Here is a 14,003-nt window from a genome sequence, read left to right as displayed (position 1 = left end):
GGGGGGGAGAGAGAGAGGAGGGGGGAGAGAGAGAGGAGGGGGGAGAGAGGGAGGCTGGGGGGGAGAGAGGGGGTGGAGAGGCTGGGGGAGGGGGGGGGGAGAGAGAGAGGGAGGCTGGGGGAGGGGGGGGGGGAGAGAGAGAGGGAGGCTGGGGGAGGGGGGGGAGAGAGGGATGGGAGAGGCTGGGGAGGGGGGGAGAGAGAGGCTGGGAGAGGGGTGGAGAGAGGGAGAGGGAGAGGAGAGGGGGAGAGAGAGGGGAGGTGGAGAGAGAGGGGGGGAGAGAGAGAGACTGGGGGGAGGAGGGAGGGAGAGAGAGAGAGACTGGGGGGAGGGGGGAGAGAGAGACTGGGGGGAGGGGGGAGAGAGAGAGAGAGACAGGGGGGAGTGAGAGAGACTGGGGGGAGGGGAGAGAGAGAGACTGGGGAGGGGAGAGAGAGAGACTGGGGGGAGGAGGGAGAGAGAAAGGCTGGGGGGGGAGAGAGAAAGGCTGGGGGGAGGGGGGAGAGAGAGGCTGGGGGGAGGGGGCGAGAGAGAGAGAGAGAGACTGGGGGAGGAGAGGAGAGAGAGAGAGAGAGAGAGAGAGAGAGAGAGAGACTGGGGAGAGAGAGAGAGAGACTGGGGGCGGGGGAGAGAGAGAGATAGACTGTGGGAGGGGGGAGAGAGAGAGACTGGGGAAAGGGGAGAGAGAGAGAGAGACTGGGGGGAGAGAAAGAGACTGGGGGGAGAGAGAGAGCGAGAGACTGTGGGAGGGGGGAGAGAGAGAGACTGTGGGAGGGGGGAGAGAGAGAGACTGGGGGAAGGGGGAGAGAGAGAGACTGGTGGAAGGGGGAGAGAGAGAGACTGGGGGGAGAGAGAGAGCGAGAGAGCGAGAGACTGGGGGAGGGGGGAGAGGGGAGAGGGAGGGAGAGAGAGAGAGAGAGAGAGAGACTGGGGGGAGGGAGAGAGACTCGGGGGAGAGAAAGAGACTGGGAGAGCGAGAGACTGGGGGGAGGGGGGAGAGGGGAGAGAGAGAGAGAGACGAGGGGGGAGAGGGGAGACACCTACCAATATTTATCCCTCAATCAACATAACAAAAACAGATTATCTGGTCATTGTCACATTGCTGTTTGTGGGAGTTTGCTGCCTGTAAGTTGGCTGCTGCGTTTCCCACATTAACAGTGACTACACTCCAAAAGTACTTAATTGACTGTAAAGCGCTATGAGACGTCCGGTGGTTGTGAAAGGTGCTATATAAATGCAAGTCTTTCTTACTCTTCCACAGTAATCAAACCTACTTTCACTCAATATAATTACTGCTCTAATTTGCCTTAGTTTTGTTGGGTTCGGGAACTTAGCAATACCTGTAACTTGTGTATCTGCAATGCTGATTATGTACAAATACAGCAGCTAGTTGCAGGCCTGTGGATAGTGAGTAGGCTTGGGGTGGGGAGGGGCAGAAGGGGAAACGCAATAACAAAAGAGTAGAGTCCCAAGGGGGTTTTTGAAGGGCATGAGGGAGGCGAATAAATAGAGAAACTGGGGCAAATTCAGCCAGGGAACCGACTCCTGAATTTCAGATCTGTAATCGCTCTGTGCTGGGAGCACAACCTTAGTCTTATTGTAAAGTGTTACTTCAGTGTCTCACGCTGCTCTGGTTTTAGTTACTGGGCTTTTCAAGGTTCACAGTGCATCTTAAATCAGTAGCAAAACTCAGGAACCTCTCTTAGGCTGCCTGCTGAATGATTTTGGAGTGGGGAAGAAAATAACAACTCATAAAATATTTCTAATCCTTCATCTTACAATTCTCCAGATAGATGGTTCAAAAAGATCTTTACAATCTGTAACATTACCAGCAACACGGGATGAATTTTCAATTGTGTTCTTGTATTGTTAGGGCTTCTAATAAATCAGTATCAAATGGTAATGGAATATCATCTTGATTTATGTTTTTTTATAATATAGCAGCAATCATCAGCTCACCGCTGATTTGCAAACTCTAGTTTGCAGGTGAACTGATCTGTCCAATCCAGGCCTGGCTGCTTGTTCCACTTATTATTTGCTCTTGGAGTGTGGGTGACACTAACAAGGCAGCACGTGTTGCCCATCCCTTGTTGCCCTGTGGTATAACGAGCCACTCACGCAGTTTGGGATGGGGAGTCACATACAGACCAGACTAGGTAGTGGTGGCAGGTGCCTCCCTGAAGGACATTAGTGGGTTTTTACGACAATTGCAACATTAGTAAGGCATTCACTTTTGTGCCCAGTTTCTACCTCACTGAGAGGCTAAATATCCATTAAGGGCTATATATTTATTTCAACTTTATTGATCCACCTTTTATCGAAGCAGAATATTTGTGCTCATCAAAGTAAAGAATGGGGCAAAAATTCCGGCCTCTGTGTGCGGGACGTGTGCGGGACGTGTGCGGAGCGGGAGCGTGTGCGGGGAGTGTGCGGGAGCGTGTGCGGGAGCGTTTGCAGGACGTGTGTGCGGGACGTGTGCGGAGCGTGTGCGGGGAGTGTGCGGCAGCGTGTGCGGAGTGTGTGCGGAGCGTGTGCTTGCGGGGCGTGTGCGGGGCGTGTGCGGGAGTGTGCGGAGCGTGTGCGGGGCGTGTGCTGGGCGTGTGCGGAGTGTGTGCGGAGCATGTGCGGGGCGTGTGCGGACCCGGGAATGCATGGCAAAAGCCAGTTCTCAGCGCACAATACGCATGCGCTGAAAAGCAGTTTTTCCGATCTGTCAAGCTGGAGCTCGACAGGTCCTCCGTATATCGGGAGCGAGGACATTTGTACGGGCAAGGTTGTGGGATTTACCCATATCTTACCCAGCAAATGTCCTCAAAACTCTTGCACCTGATAAAAGCAAGCACATAGCGTACTTTTACAGGTGTAAGAGTTTTAAAATACACAAACATTATAAAATAAAATAATAAAAACACATTTTATTGATTTAAAAACCCTCCCCACTATGGTAAGTTTATTTTAAACTATAATTAAAAAAGCTTCTTTAAAAATCAGAAAAATATAAATTTTTAATACATAAACAACTTTAATTTACATTAATAAAAATATGTGGTGATTTTTTCTATTTTCTATTAGTGTTTTGGGGCGGGGGGAGTTCTCATTCATCATAATGGGTGGGGACTCCAACTTACGGAGTTCCCATTATTATGAATGAGAACATACTGTAGCTGGATTGGCTGCCCAGAGCCATGTGATTCCAGCTCCAGGCCTGCGCACGTCTCAAGCCCGGGATCTCGTGTGGGCGCAGCAGTTTCAGGTAAGTGCACATCTTTTTAAAGTTTTGTTACCCAATTGTTCGCGGGAAGCAGCCGACCGGGATTTCTGGGCCTATAACACTCTCAATCCTTGCTGAAGTTAAAGACTGGATCCAGCACCATTGCAAGTTACCAGACCCAGTCTAGGGTGGGGTCCAGGTAAACCATCGCAGATGCAATATCCGCCCACATCCCTGCTGCTAGGAACACGGCGGGAGTGCAATGCAACCGGCCTGCTTCTCTCTCTCTCTCTCTCTCTCTCTCGCTGTTAGGCTCTTCTATCTTGGCTGTGTGACAAAAAATAGAGCTGGAAATTCGTAACACCCCGCTTTGGGCAAAATATTTTGAAGGAGCGCAAAAGTATCGGCGAAAGAAAAAGATTTGCTGCTGCCTGGAACTTCTGCGTGAGAGCTCTAAGAGGGAAGTGGAGCGCTAAATCAAACATTATCACTACCCTTAGAGCGCTAAAGGGAGTGAGGGAGTGGTAGTGGCAGAGTGCTGAACAATGTTCCGTGCAGCACTGTCCCCTTTACTGGCTCCTTCCCTCGCTTAAAGGCCAATGCTGTCTGTGGGGCCATGGCACCTGTGCTACGTGCAGAGCAGCCCCAAGCACTCGGACAGAGTGCAGGGCTGAGCAATTGCAGGGGTCAAAATAAATCAGGATGCACCAGAATGGGGAGGGAAATACATTTTTGCCTTACCTGATAGCTCCCCTAGTGGCCAGCCGAGGTGATGCAGGGGGCGGGAGCGAATATTGTATCCGGGCGGTAACGGGGCGCTGTGCACCGGGTGACATCAAGATCTACGGGGTGCAAGTGAACGAGACGGTAAGTGTTAGCACCAGCGCAAAACCGCCAGGGAAGTTCACGGGTGTCGGTGAAATCGCCGCGCCCGTCGGTAATCCCTTAGCGCCCCGTTACCGCCCCCCGCAGGACCAAAGCAGCCGAATTTCTCCCCCCAAGCATTAGTTTGGTAATGTTGGCTTTAGTTCAGACGGCAATACATAATGGTGCCAAAAATAGCACAGGTGCAAAGCTCTGTGATGCACCGGCCAGCAACCTCTGACCGGGAGCCCACCGAAGGAGGCAGAGTCACAGCGAGTTTCCCTCACATAAAAAGCACCCACAGACGGCGCCCACCAGACGGGGAAGCTGTGAAATGCCAGGCCTCCCCTGGAAATTTAAGATCGAAAGGAATTTTAAGATTAAAGCTAAGAAATTATTTTTCTCACTAAGGGGGTAATTTTGACTTTGGCCGATCGTGTAAACCGGGCGCTATCAATTCATCTGCCTGTTGTACATCTCTTCGAAGCTGGGAGAGATGTAAAATGGGCAACTGAGTCGATGTGGTTCTTTATACACCCTCCACCCAAAGAGTGATCAATGTGCGGAATAAGCTTCCCGATAGAGCCAGTCCATCCATTATGTTCCACTCCTGGGCAGGTCCCACATGAGATTCTTGAGTCACTCACTATTGAAGCCAAGGTGGTTTCCCGTTGTCTTTCTCAAAGATTTTAATGTTGGTGTACCATCTGGTGGTCGGTTGCAGCCAAGGCGAAAGAGCCCCAATTTGGAGCAGGAACACTACCACAGAGCCAGTGGTCACTCCATCCCACTGGACATCAACCCAGTATTTAGAAACCATATTCTAGTCTCCACTCTAGCTGTCTGGAGCGGGGCTCAAATCCTTCACCTTGTAACTCAGAGGCAGGACTTTTAACATTAAGCCAAAGTTTCCCTCCTGCAGATACAGTAGTGGGGGCAAAAAACTCTGGAATCATTTACCACATGATCACATACAGTGCAAAAGCAGGCCATTTGGCCCTTCGTGCCTGTACTGGCTCTTTGAAAGAGCTATACAATTAGTCTCACTTCCCCGCTCCTTCCCCATACCCCTGCAAATTTTTCCTTTCCCGTTTAAAGTGTGTATCGATTCCCCTTTGAGGGACATTTTGGGGTGGGGAGGTGGGTGGGTGGGGTGAGATCTTCCTGGATGGATGAGCTAAGATGGGCCAAATGACCTTCCTGACCTGTAATTATCTAGTTGGAGCAATGGCTTGTACATGAGGAGAACTATAGAAAGGTAAGATGTTAGTGTTGGCATACAGACACAAATCTCTCCCAGCAGGGCTGCACTGAATAACCATGAGGCACGGGGCCACGAGCCGCTTTATTTTATCCTCCCCATTCAGGAGTGTCAAGGGCAATTGTATCACACCTACTGCCACCCTCACTGAGATCAGCGAACTCAACCCAGGCCTACTTCAAATCTGGTGATGTCCACACCATAAGCCCTATGACTTTTTTTTTCTCAGTTGACTTTGTTGAGTTGCACTAAGTTTCCGTTCTCTCCTGGGTCCAGATCTAATTTTTACCTCCTCCTTGATTCTCCTCCATCTCAACTAACTAACTGTCATCTACATTGTGTTTTGTGTATGTGTGTGTGTAGCAGTTTTGCTTGAAGCTGATTTCCGATGAAAGGAAATGAGAGACGCAGATCCAATCTTCCATCCCGTCCCACAAGGCAGGTGTTCGAACTTCCCCACGCTGCTACCTGCTGCACATTATCCTATCGAAGCTCATAGTGCTTTCAGCATGCTCCCAACTGTGGCTCACTTCCACCCACAACACTCTCTGAAAGCGGATATTCTGCAGGAGGAGGTTAGTGATAAATTGCAGTCAGCCTATGCTTCCCTAGGTAAAGATAGAAAGATCCGCATTTATATAGCGCCTTTCACACCCTCGGGATGTCCCAAAGTGCTTTACAGCCAATGAAGTACTTTTTGAAGTGCAGGCTCTGTTGTAATACAACAGCCAATTTGCACACAAAAGCTGCCAAACAAAGAGAAACAAAACCAATGATCAGATCATCTGTTTTAGTTGTTAGTTGAGGGAACACTATCACCTCCACGTTCCCCTCCGCCTTTCCGCCCCCCCCCCCCCCCCCGGCCAAGTCACACACCATCCTGACATGCAAATATATTGGCCGTTCCTTCATTGTCGCTGGGTCACAATCCTGGAATTCCCTCCCTAACAGCACTGTGGGAACACCTTCACCACACGGACTGCAGTGGTTCAAGAAGGCGGCTCACCACCACCTTCTCAAGGGGCGACGAGGGATGGGCAATAAATGCTGGTAACCTTGGCCAGCGACGCCCACATCCCCAGCAACAAATAAAAACATAAATGAATAAATGTCAAGATCTTGGGAGAATGCCTGCTCTTTGTCCAGATGTGGTTAAATAAATAGATGCACAGTTGATGGTAGCCATAAAGCTGTGTCAAACAGGTTCTGGTTATTACAGGATTGGAGCACTGAGCAACCTCCCTCAAGTGGATTGTGGTGACGCTGATGCAACAAAAGAGAATTAAAAGTTGTTTTCACTTTGAAAAATGAATCAACAAACTAATTAAATCAGTCAGCCACTCCGAGCTCATCCATCCACAAAACACCGACTACCCACGTGACATTCCACCTAAATGATTCCAGGATTTCTGATTCCTCTGCCCTCCCCAGGAGTTCACTACTTGTTCATCGCTCTTTATGTGATGAAGGAATTCCTGAACTCAGTCTCGCATTTGACCGTTGCCAGTTTGAACTTGTGCCCCTTCTTCAAGTGTCACATTTGAATTTAATGGAGTGTTTCCAGAATTACATTTTCAACACTGTTTGCTATTTTTTCTATTGCTATGAGGTTTTTATGGGCAGTCTTTCCTCCTAACTCAGCCCTCGGCACTGTCCCAGGACTGTCTCAGTGATGACAGCGCTTAAAGGGGTGGAAATTCGATCGTGCCTCGATTGCGGCGGTAACCCGGGCGGGGCGGTAAATTTTGCGCCGGGAAATGGTTTGCGTCTACAGCCACAAAATTCACCAGCTGGGCCCTGAGTATGGGGCGGAGCGCTAAGGGAGGCGTTGCACACTTAGGGCACTAGGCCGGCTGACCAACTGAAACTCCTGAGCTGTACAGCCGGCCTCACACCACATCCACATGAAACACAAAAATACAAACATTAAAACCAGTCACACTCACCTCAGGTAGACATTCCTTCCCTCACTGCGGCCGCTACAGCTCGGTCCACCCACCAGGGGGCGCTGCACACCGGCTCGCCTATCCCGGGCGGTACTGCTCCGCGCTCCCGCAAACCCGGCACCCAATGTCCGGCAGGGCACTGGAAGCTGGACGCCCGCCTGGAAATGCTTTCCTCCGGGGCAAAAACAGGCGGCAACAAACCGAAAATCCAGTCCATAGTGTTCCAGGTGTGGTCTGTCCAGAGCACTGTACAGTTTAAACATGATTTCCTCTGATCCGTACTCCACTGTTCCGCACTCTATCTGCCTGTGGATTGCTGCACTGGAAGATTTGGACATGTCAAGTGTCAGTCTACTTGACCCTTTGCTTTTACAACACCATTCATGAAGTACTCGTTCCATCCATATGTTTTCTTGCTTTGGGCAGTACTTTACACTTGTCCCTATTAAATTTAATTTGCTACTGTTCAGTCTTTTCTGTGCTGCTGTTCAAATCCCTCCATGGCCTCACCCCTCCCTATCTCTGTAACTTCCTCCAGCCCTATAACCCTCTGAGATCTCTACACTCCTCCAGTTCTGGTCTCTTGCCCAGCTTGCTGTTTTCCTTGCTCCAGCACTGGTAGCTGTGCCTTCAGATACCTGGTCCTAAGCTCAGGAATTCCCTTCTTAAACTCTCCATCTCTCTCTCTCTCTCTCTCTCTCTCTCCTCCTTTAAGATGCTTCTGAAAACCCACCTCTTTGGCCAAGCTGTTGGTCACCTGTTTGAATATCTCAATATGTGGCCGAGTTTCAAATGTTGTCCGATTACGCTCCTGTGAAGCACTTTAGCACATTTCACTATGTCAAAGGCACTATATAAATGCAAGTATCTGATTCAATTCATAGATCCTTGGATACTTCCTCAGATTCAGATATCCTTCCGACTTTAGTGCTATCTGTGAATTTGACCAGTTTGTGTTGAACTTCTGAATCCAAGTCATTAATGTAAATTAAAAACTGTAGAGGTCGGAGCACTGATGCCTGAAGTACGAGACTCAATACTTCTCCTGACCCTGACATCATCACAGGCCGTCCCTCGAACCAGGATGACTTGCTTCCACAAGAGTTCACAGATGTTTCAATGAAGGACCCGATGTTCTAGTCCTGAACTCCAGTTGAGGGGATGGAAGATGCCTGTGCGTGGATTTTTTTTAACGTGGGGTGATCGTTGCACACCAGCCACCACACGGGCTTGACAGAGCGAGGTCTTTATCCAGTGGCAAGGGTTAACCAGGACGACTGGAGACCAGCTCTGCTGCACGGACCGAGTGCGTACACATATCGCAGTGTGGGCTGGTCCGTGCTGCCCCTGGGCCCTCGCCTCTCCTGGGCCCCGTAACCTTTTTTTTTCAAAAATATACTTTATTCATATAAAATTTTCACAATACATTGGAGAATAGTTCAGTACCTTGCGGTCAACGATACCATACAATTGGTTTGGATGCTGACAGCAGTTCCATACAATGCAATAGCGTGCATTTCATTTCAAGATGCAGTTTAGTACAATCCGTAAATCACGTTACATGTAGCACTATGCAGATGAAAGCAGTACACGGAACAGATGAGAATACATTTACATTTCTTTACAAGTTCCTAAACAGTGCAGAAACTGACATTATACATGGCACAACACAGGTGTGTTTCAGTACATGGTGCTCTATGTATACAAGCAGATTAACAAGTACAGGCCGAGGGGGGTCTGATTCCTGCCCCCGGGTTTACCGTGGCGAAAGGGCTTTAAACTCTGGCCCTTCCCCATCGTGCCTTTGGGGCGACTGCACCAACCTTTAGTGTGTCTCTCAGCACGTAATCCTGGACCTTGGATTGTGCCAGTCTGCAACACTCGGCCGTGGACATCTCCTTGCTCTGGAAGACCAGCAAGTTTCGGGAAGACCAAAGAGCGTCTTTGACCGAGTTGATGGCCCTCCAGCAGCAGGTGATGTCTGTCTCGGTGTGTGTCCCTGGGAACAGCCCGTAGAGCACAGAGTCCTGTGTTACGGAGCTGCTTGGAATGAACCTCAACAGCAACCACTGCATCTCCATCCAGACCTGCCTTGCAAAGGGGCAATCCCAAAGGAGATGGATGACAGTCTCATCCGCACCACAGCCAACTCGGGGGCAGAGTGCCGTGTCTCTGAAACCCCGGCTGTGCCTGAAGGATCTGACGGGTAGGGCCCTTCTCACCGCCAACCAAGCTACGTCTTGGTGCTTGTGTGAAAGCTCTGGTGATGAGACATTCTGCCAAACGAGTTCGACAGTCTGCTCAGGGAACCGTCCGACAGGATCCATCATCTCCTTCTTCCGTGGGGCATCCAGGACCTTGCGTGCCGATCACTGCTTTATGGCCTTGTGGTCAAAAGTGTTTTTCTTGAAAAACTTTTCCACGAAGGACAGGTGGACAGGCATGGTCCAACTGCTCGGAGCTTTCCGCGACAGTCTGGCCAGACCCATCCTTCACAACACCGGGGACAGGTAGAACCTCAGCATGTACTGACACTTGGTGTTTGTGTACCGAGGGTCTGTGCACAGCTTGCTGCACCCGCACACAAAGGTGGCCATCAGGATGAGGGCCACGTTCGGAACATCCTTTCCCCCGTTGTCCAGAGATTTGTAGATCGTGTCTCTGCGGACACGGTCCATTTTCGATCTCCAGATGAAATGGAAGACTTTTTACCTTTTATCTTTATCTTTATACCCTCTTTCTAACGCAATATTCCTGTTCCCCTAACCTGTCGAGTTGGCATCAGTAAGTATAAGGCGATCATGTCAGTAAGTCTAATGTGATCAACTAAATTCAATGACCATTGTTTGCTAATGTCTGACCGATTCCCGAGTTTTGGTTGCATCTGGCATATTGTAACACACTTGGGGTGACTAGCTTCTTTCCTGCTGAAATTGACAGTGTATAATAGGGTTGATAAAACTCCACTAGGCTAGCACATTACATCAACTCTTCACTGTTCGTCATATTAACGTCCTGTTACCTTATGGCCTATACTTCCACATTCCTCCCTTTGATCAATCATAATATATATATTAATGATTTGATCACAGTAGAGTTTCGTCTTCGATATGAGGTCCTCTTTGTCTATTTTGTAACGCTGTCCCTACTTGTACATATTCTAGCTGTAACTCCAATCTACGTACCAACTTTCTCACATATGCTACCATTATTATCAGTGCTAGGAATATTATTGCTATCAAGATGACGGTAAGATGAGAGAAAAGTCTGATCCAGGGATGGATATTTACATTCTCTCCCCAATCCCAAATCTCATCCCTCCAAGTGTCGATCTTAATTCGGGTGATTTCAGCTTCGATGTCTCTGGTATTTATTTCCACCTTTTCATAAATTCTGTATACCAAATCTAATTTATGTCTGATTTCCGTTAGGTGTTCCTTTTATAACTGGATGTTGATGTCACTTCTGGTGAAATAAGTTTCCAGCTGGGTTTTCAAGGTTTCTTGTACCGATATTGACATGTTCTCGTCTTTCGATAGTAATAATTTCTTCATTTCCAATTCTCATAGGTATCAACGGGTGAGTGCAGAAACTTGGCTTGGGTATCGAGCAAATTTGTGTTCCGTAATGGTAGGTCCTTTCGGTGACAGTGAAACATTAAGTCCCATTTCCCAAAGAGGCACTGTTAGCACGAATGTACCCTCCAAGAATCACTCGTCACTCAGAGTCAGTCCATACATCAAAACGGTTTATTACGCCGGCCGGGAGGTGAAGCAACTGGTGGGTCCAGATACCTCACTCCACTGAACAAAGGCTTTCATGGATATTTATATAGTTTACTACAGTTACATCAACCCATTTCGGCCAGACACTATCCAATCATATGACTATGTGGTTGCTATGAGATGTGTTACTATGGTCCAGGCCCCCCTTATCTTACTGTACTTGGCTGTCTTTGGGTAGCCTCCTTATCTTAGTCCTGTTACAGAGTTGTATTGTTCTACGGACCAGGACGTCTCGTCTGGGGAACATCTGCAGAGTTGTAGTGTGTTTCTGCGTGAGAACATAGCCGTTATCGATAGCGAGGAATGCAGTCTCTTTTCTGCTGGCTGATGTCCCTTGGGGCTTTGCTAAGCCATGAGCAGCCATCTTTATTTAATACTACAATTACATATTTAGTTCTAAACCTTATGCTACAGGTGCCGCTGCCCGAGGGGAGAATTTTCCGCTATAACAGGCACACCTGACGAATGTTTGGGCCTTCACATTCAACGTGGTCAGAGTACAGTTCTTGGCGGTGGTGTTCTTGAAACCACACTGGTTCTCATTGGTTGGATAGATCTTGTATGGACAGAATACAGTCCAGGTAGTTCGGCTGCATTGGTGCAGACTGATTCCAGTCATTCCGGTCGGTAGATTTACCGCATATGGTTTGATATTGGTCAGGCCTATCCATACTCCGCCTTGTTCCGACATTCCTTACAGAAGTCATACCAGTCTGGTTATTGAATACTGGTATCCCCAATATTATTCCAATCACTGGCATTCCTCTTAGTCTGGCTCATTCCTCGTTGAAGCGCCCCTTGCAGTGTATTCACAGTTGGCATCCATCTAAAGGATGGTGTTCCTTGTTCGAGGTCAGACTCTGAATTTGTGTATTGTTGATCCAGGTGGGACTTTACCCTCATTGGCTTCCTGCAGGTTTTCCCGTAATTCTTCTATCATCCAGTTTCCATAAATACTACACAAAACTTGCGCCTGAGTTTGGTTCTCTGCTTTCTTGGCAGTATTGATTAATTGGTTGATAGTCTGAGTGTGACTTTCCAATATGGTGACCATTCTTCTCTCCAGCTTCCTGCCTCTGATTATTATTTAAACTATTTAAAACCTGCTTTATTTGTCCGGGCAATCCCTTTATCTTAGCGTTCAGATTAGTAATATCTAAGGTATTGACTGTGGCCATTCCTGCCCCGTACGCTATACTCATGTCATTTGCAATGCTTCTTTTCCGCCTATTCTTACTTTCCGTCTTATTCAGTCCTATTTCTTGTCTCAACAGTAGTGAAATCAGATCCTGACACAATTTCATAAATTGTCCGGGCACCAGTTGGGTAACTGAATTTTATTACTGATGTTAAGTACAACAGGTATCAACCCATACTGTACATTGTCATACACAACCTGATTCATTTCTCGTAACACCACACCTCCCTTTGGTCCTGGTTCAATATATGGACATTCCCACTTATAGGGCATCTCTGTAGTGGGGGAGTGGGTGGGGCTATCGTGGTGGTGGTGGGAGATTGTTCCCAACGCACTATTATTTTACCCTGATTTTCGCATGAACAGTTGGGCTTTGTGTTGGTCCGGGGATTGCTGGTTATGTTGAGTACAGAGGCGTTACTACTACATCCCATAAACAACTGTAATTGACCATTACCTTTGTTAATATAACAACATATTTCCCTTCCGGTCAGAGTACAATGAAGCCCTGTCGAGGGGTTGTTGGCCGAGGAGACCGTGCAGTACCCTTCTTGGCCTGCCAAAGGGCTCCTAACCATGGCCTGCCAAATGGAGTGACATTGTTGGCTGGTCACATGGTTGCACCTAATGCATACCTTGGTTAGGTTACCATCCAGGCTGGTCGCGTGGCACATTTTTATTGTACCATTACAGGCACATACATTATTCCCATTAGTCGGGGCCTCCCAACTGCTTGCTACATTAGTACAGTTTGTGGAATGTGTCTCTCCAGTACCATTGGCATAATAAAATACCTGTACTGGAGGACTAGAAGTGTTACCTTGGGTCTTTGCTGCCACGGTGAGGATGATTACCAAAGTTAGTCTCTCCATGGTTACCCCCTCAGTACTACTTCTACTATCTCGTAAGGGGTTCCCCGTCTGCTCCCTCTGACTCCTGACACCCACTTACACAATGATACATTACAATGCAAATTACAGTAATAAACAAACACACAAAATGCAATCATTAGTCCATATTTCAGCAGATTACTCCATTCATTAGAGAGGTCCCGAAAATGTTCTGATTCAGGATATGGGATTACTTCTGGCATATATGTCCACACTGTAGGATAATAAAACACAGTATCAGTTGCTCTCCTTAAGGAGTAGGTCTTCTCAATCTTCTCGAACTCGGGGCAGAGTCAGACAAAGGTATTGGATGGTTTCTAGTCCACGCGTTCTCTCTCTGGGAACCGTCGTCCTCGCTTCCTTCTCCTGGCCGGGGAGGGGGCGGGGGGGGGGGGTGGTGACTCGAGGTGTGAGACTCATAGCTTCGAAACTCCTGACAAAGCGTCTGTTGGACTTGGTGCTGTCTCATCCTGAGGGGCACGGGCTTTGCCAGGTGTCCCTGGGGCAGGTACTTGGTCATCTTCTGAATCATTACCTTCTTCTGTGGTGGCTTCCACTGAACTACTTGCGGCCTCTAAATTTTGGATAGGCGGCACGACGGGTATTATACCTTGGACTGGGAGCGGGTTAGCTGCTGGGTCGGGTGGGGTGAGCCCGGTCTCTTCTGAATCTAACATGACGTGGTACATGTGGCTGTTTATTTTCCCAAAGGGTTTTAGCTGGTTAAGGTGGTGCCACTTATACTTCCCTTGGCCATCCGTGACCTTGAACACTGAGGCACGAGCCATTTCCATTATACTAAATGGTCCGGCATATTTAGGGGCAAGGAAAGTTCCTTCCTTCTGGAT

At 48.5% G+C, this 14,003-nt stretch overlaps 1 protein-coding gene across 1 annotated transcript in view; it reads left to right on the top strand.

Moving 5' to 3' along the window:
• The first annotated feature begins 5,873 nt into the window (after window positions 1–5,873).
• Window positions 5,874–14,003, top strand: part of LOC139275957 (interferon-induced GTP-binding protein Mx3-like) — a 69,232-nt gene continuing 61,102 nt past the window's right edge. The window contains exon 1 of the mRNA XM_070893208.1: window positions 5,874–5,911. The gene's annotated coding sequence lies outside the window, so the exon portion shown is untranslated. The remainder of the gene's footprint in view (window positions 5,912–14,003) is intronic.

The sequence above is a fragment of the Pristiophorus japonicus genome, chromosome 11 (genome assembly GCF_044704955.1).
Source record: "Pristiophorus japonicus isolate sPriJap1 chromosome 11, sPriJap1.hap1, whole genome shotgun sequence".
NCBI classification, from domain to species: domain Eukaryota; kingdom Metazoa; phylum Chordata; class Chondrichthyes; family Pristiophoridae; genus Pristiophorus; species Pristiophorus japonicus.
Note: the sequence above shows the minus strand (reverse complement) of the source record. Positions and strands in the feature narration are given on the sequence as shown.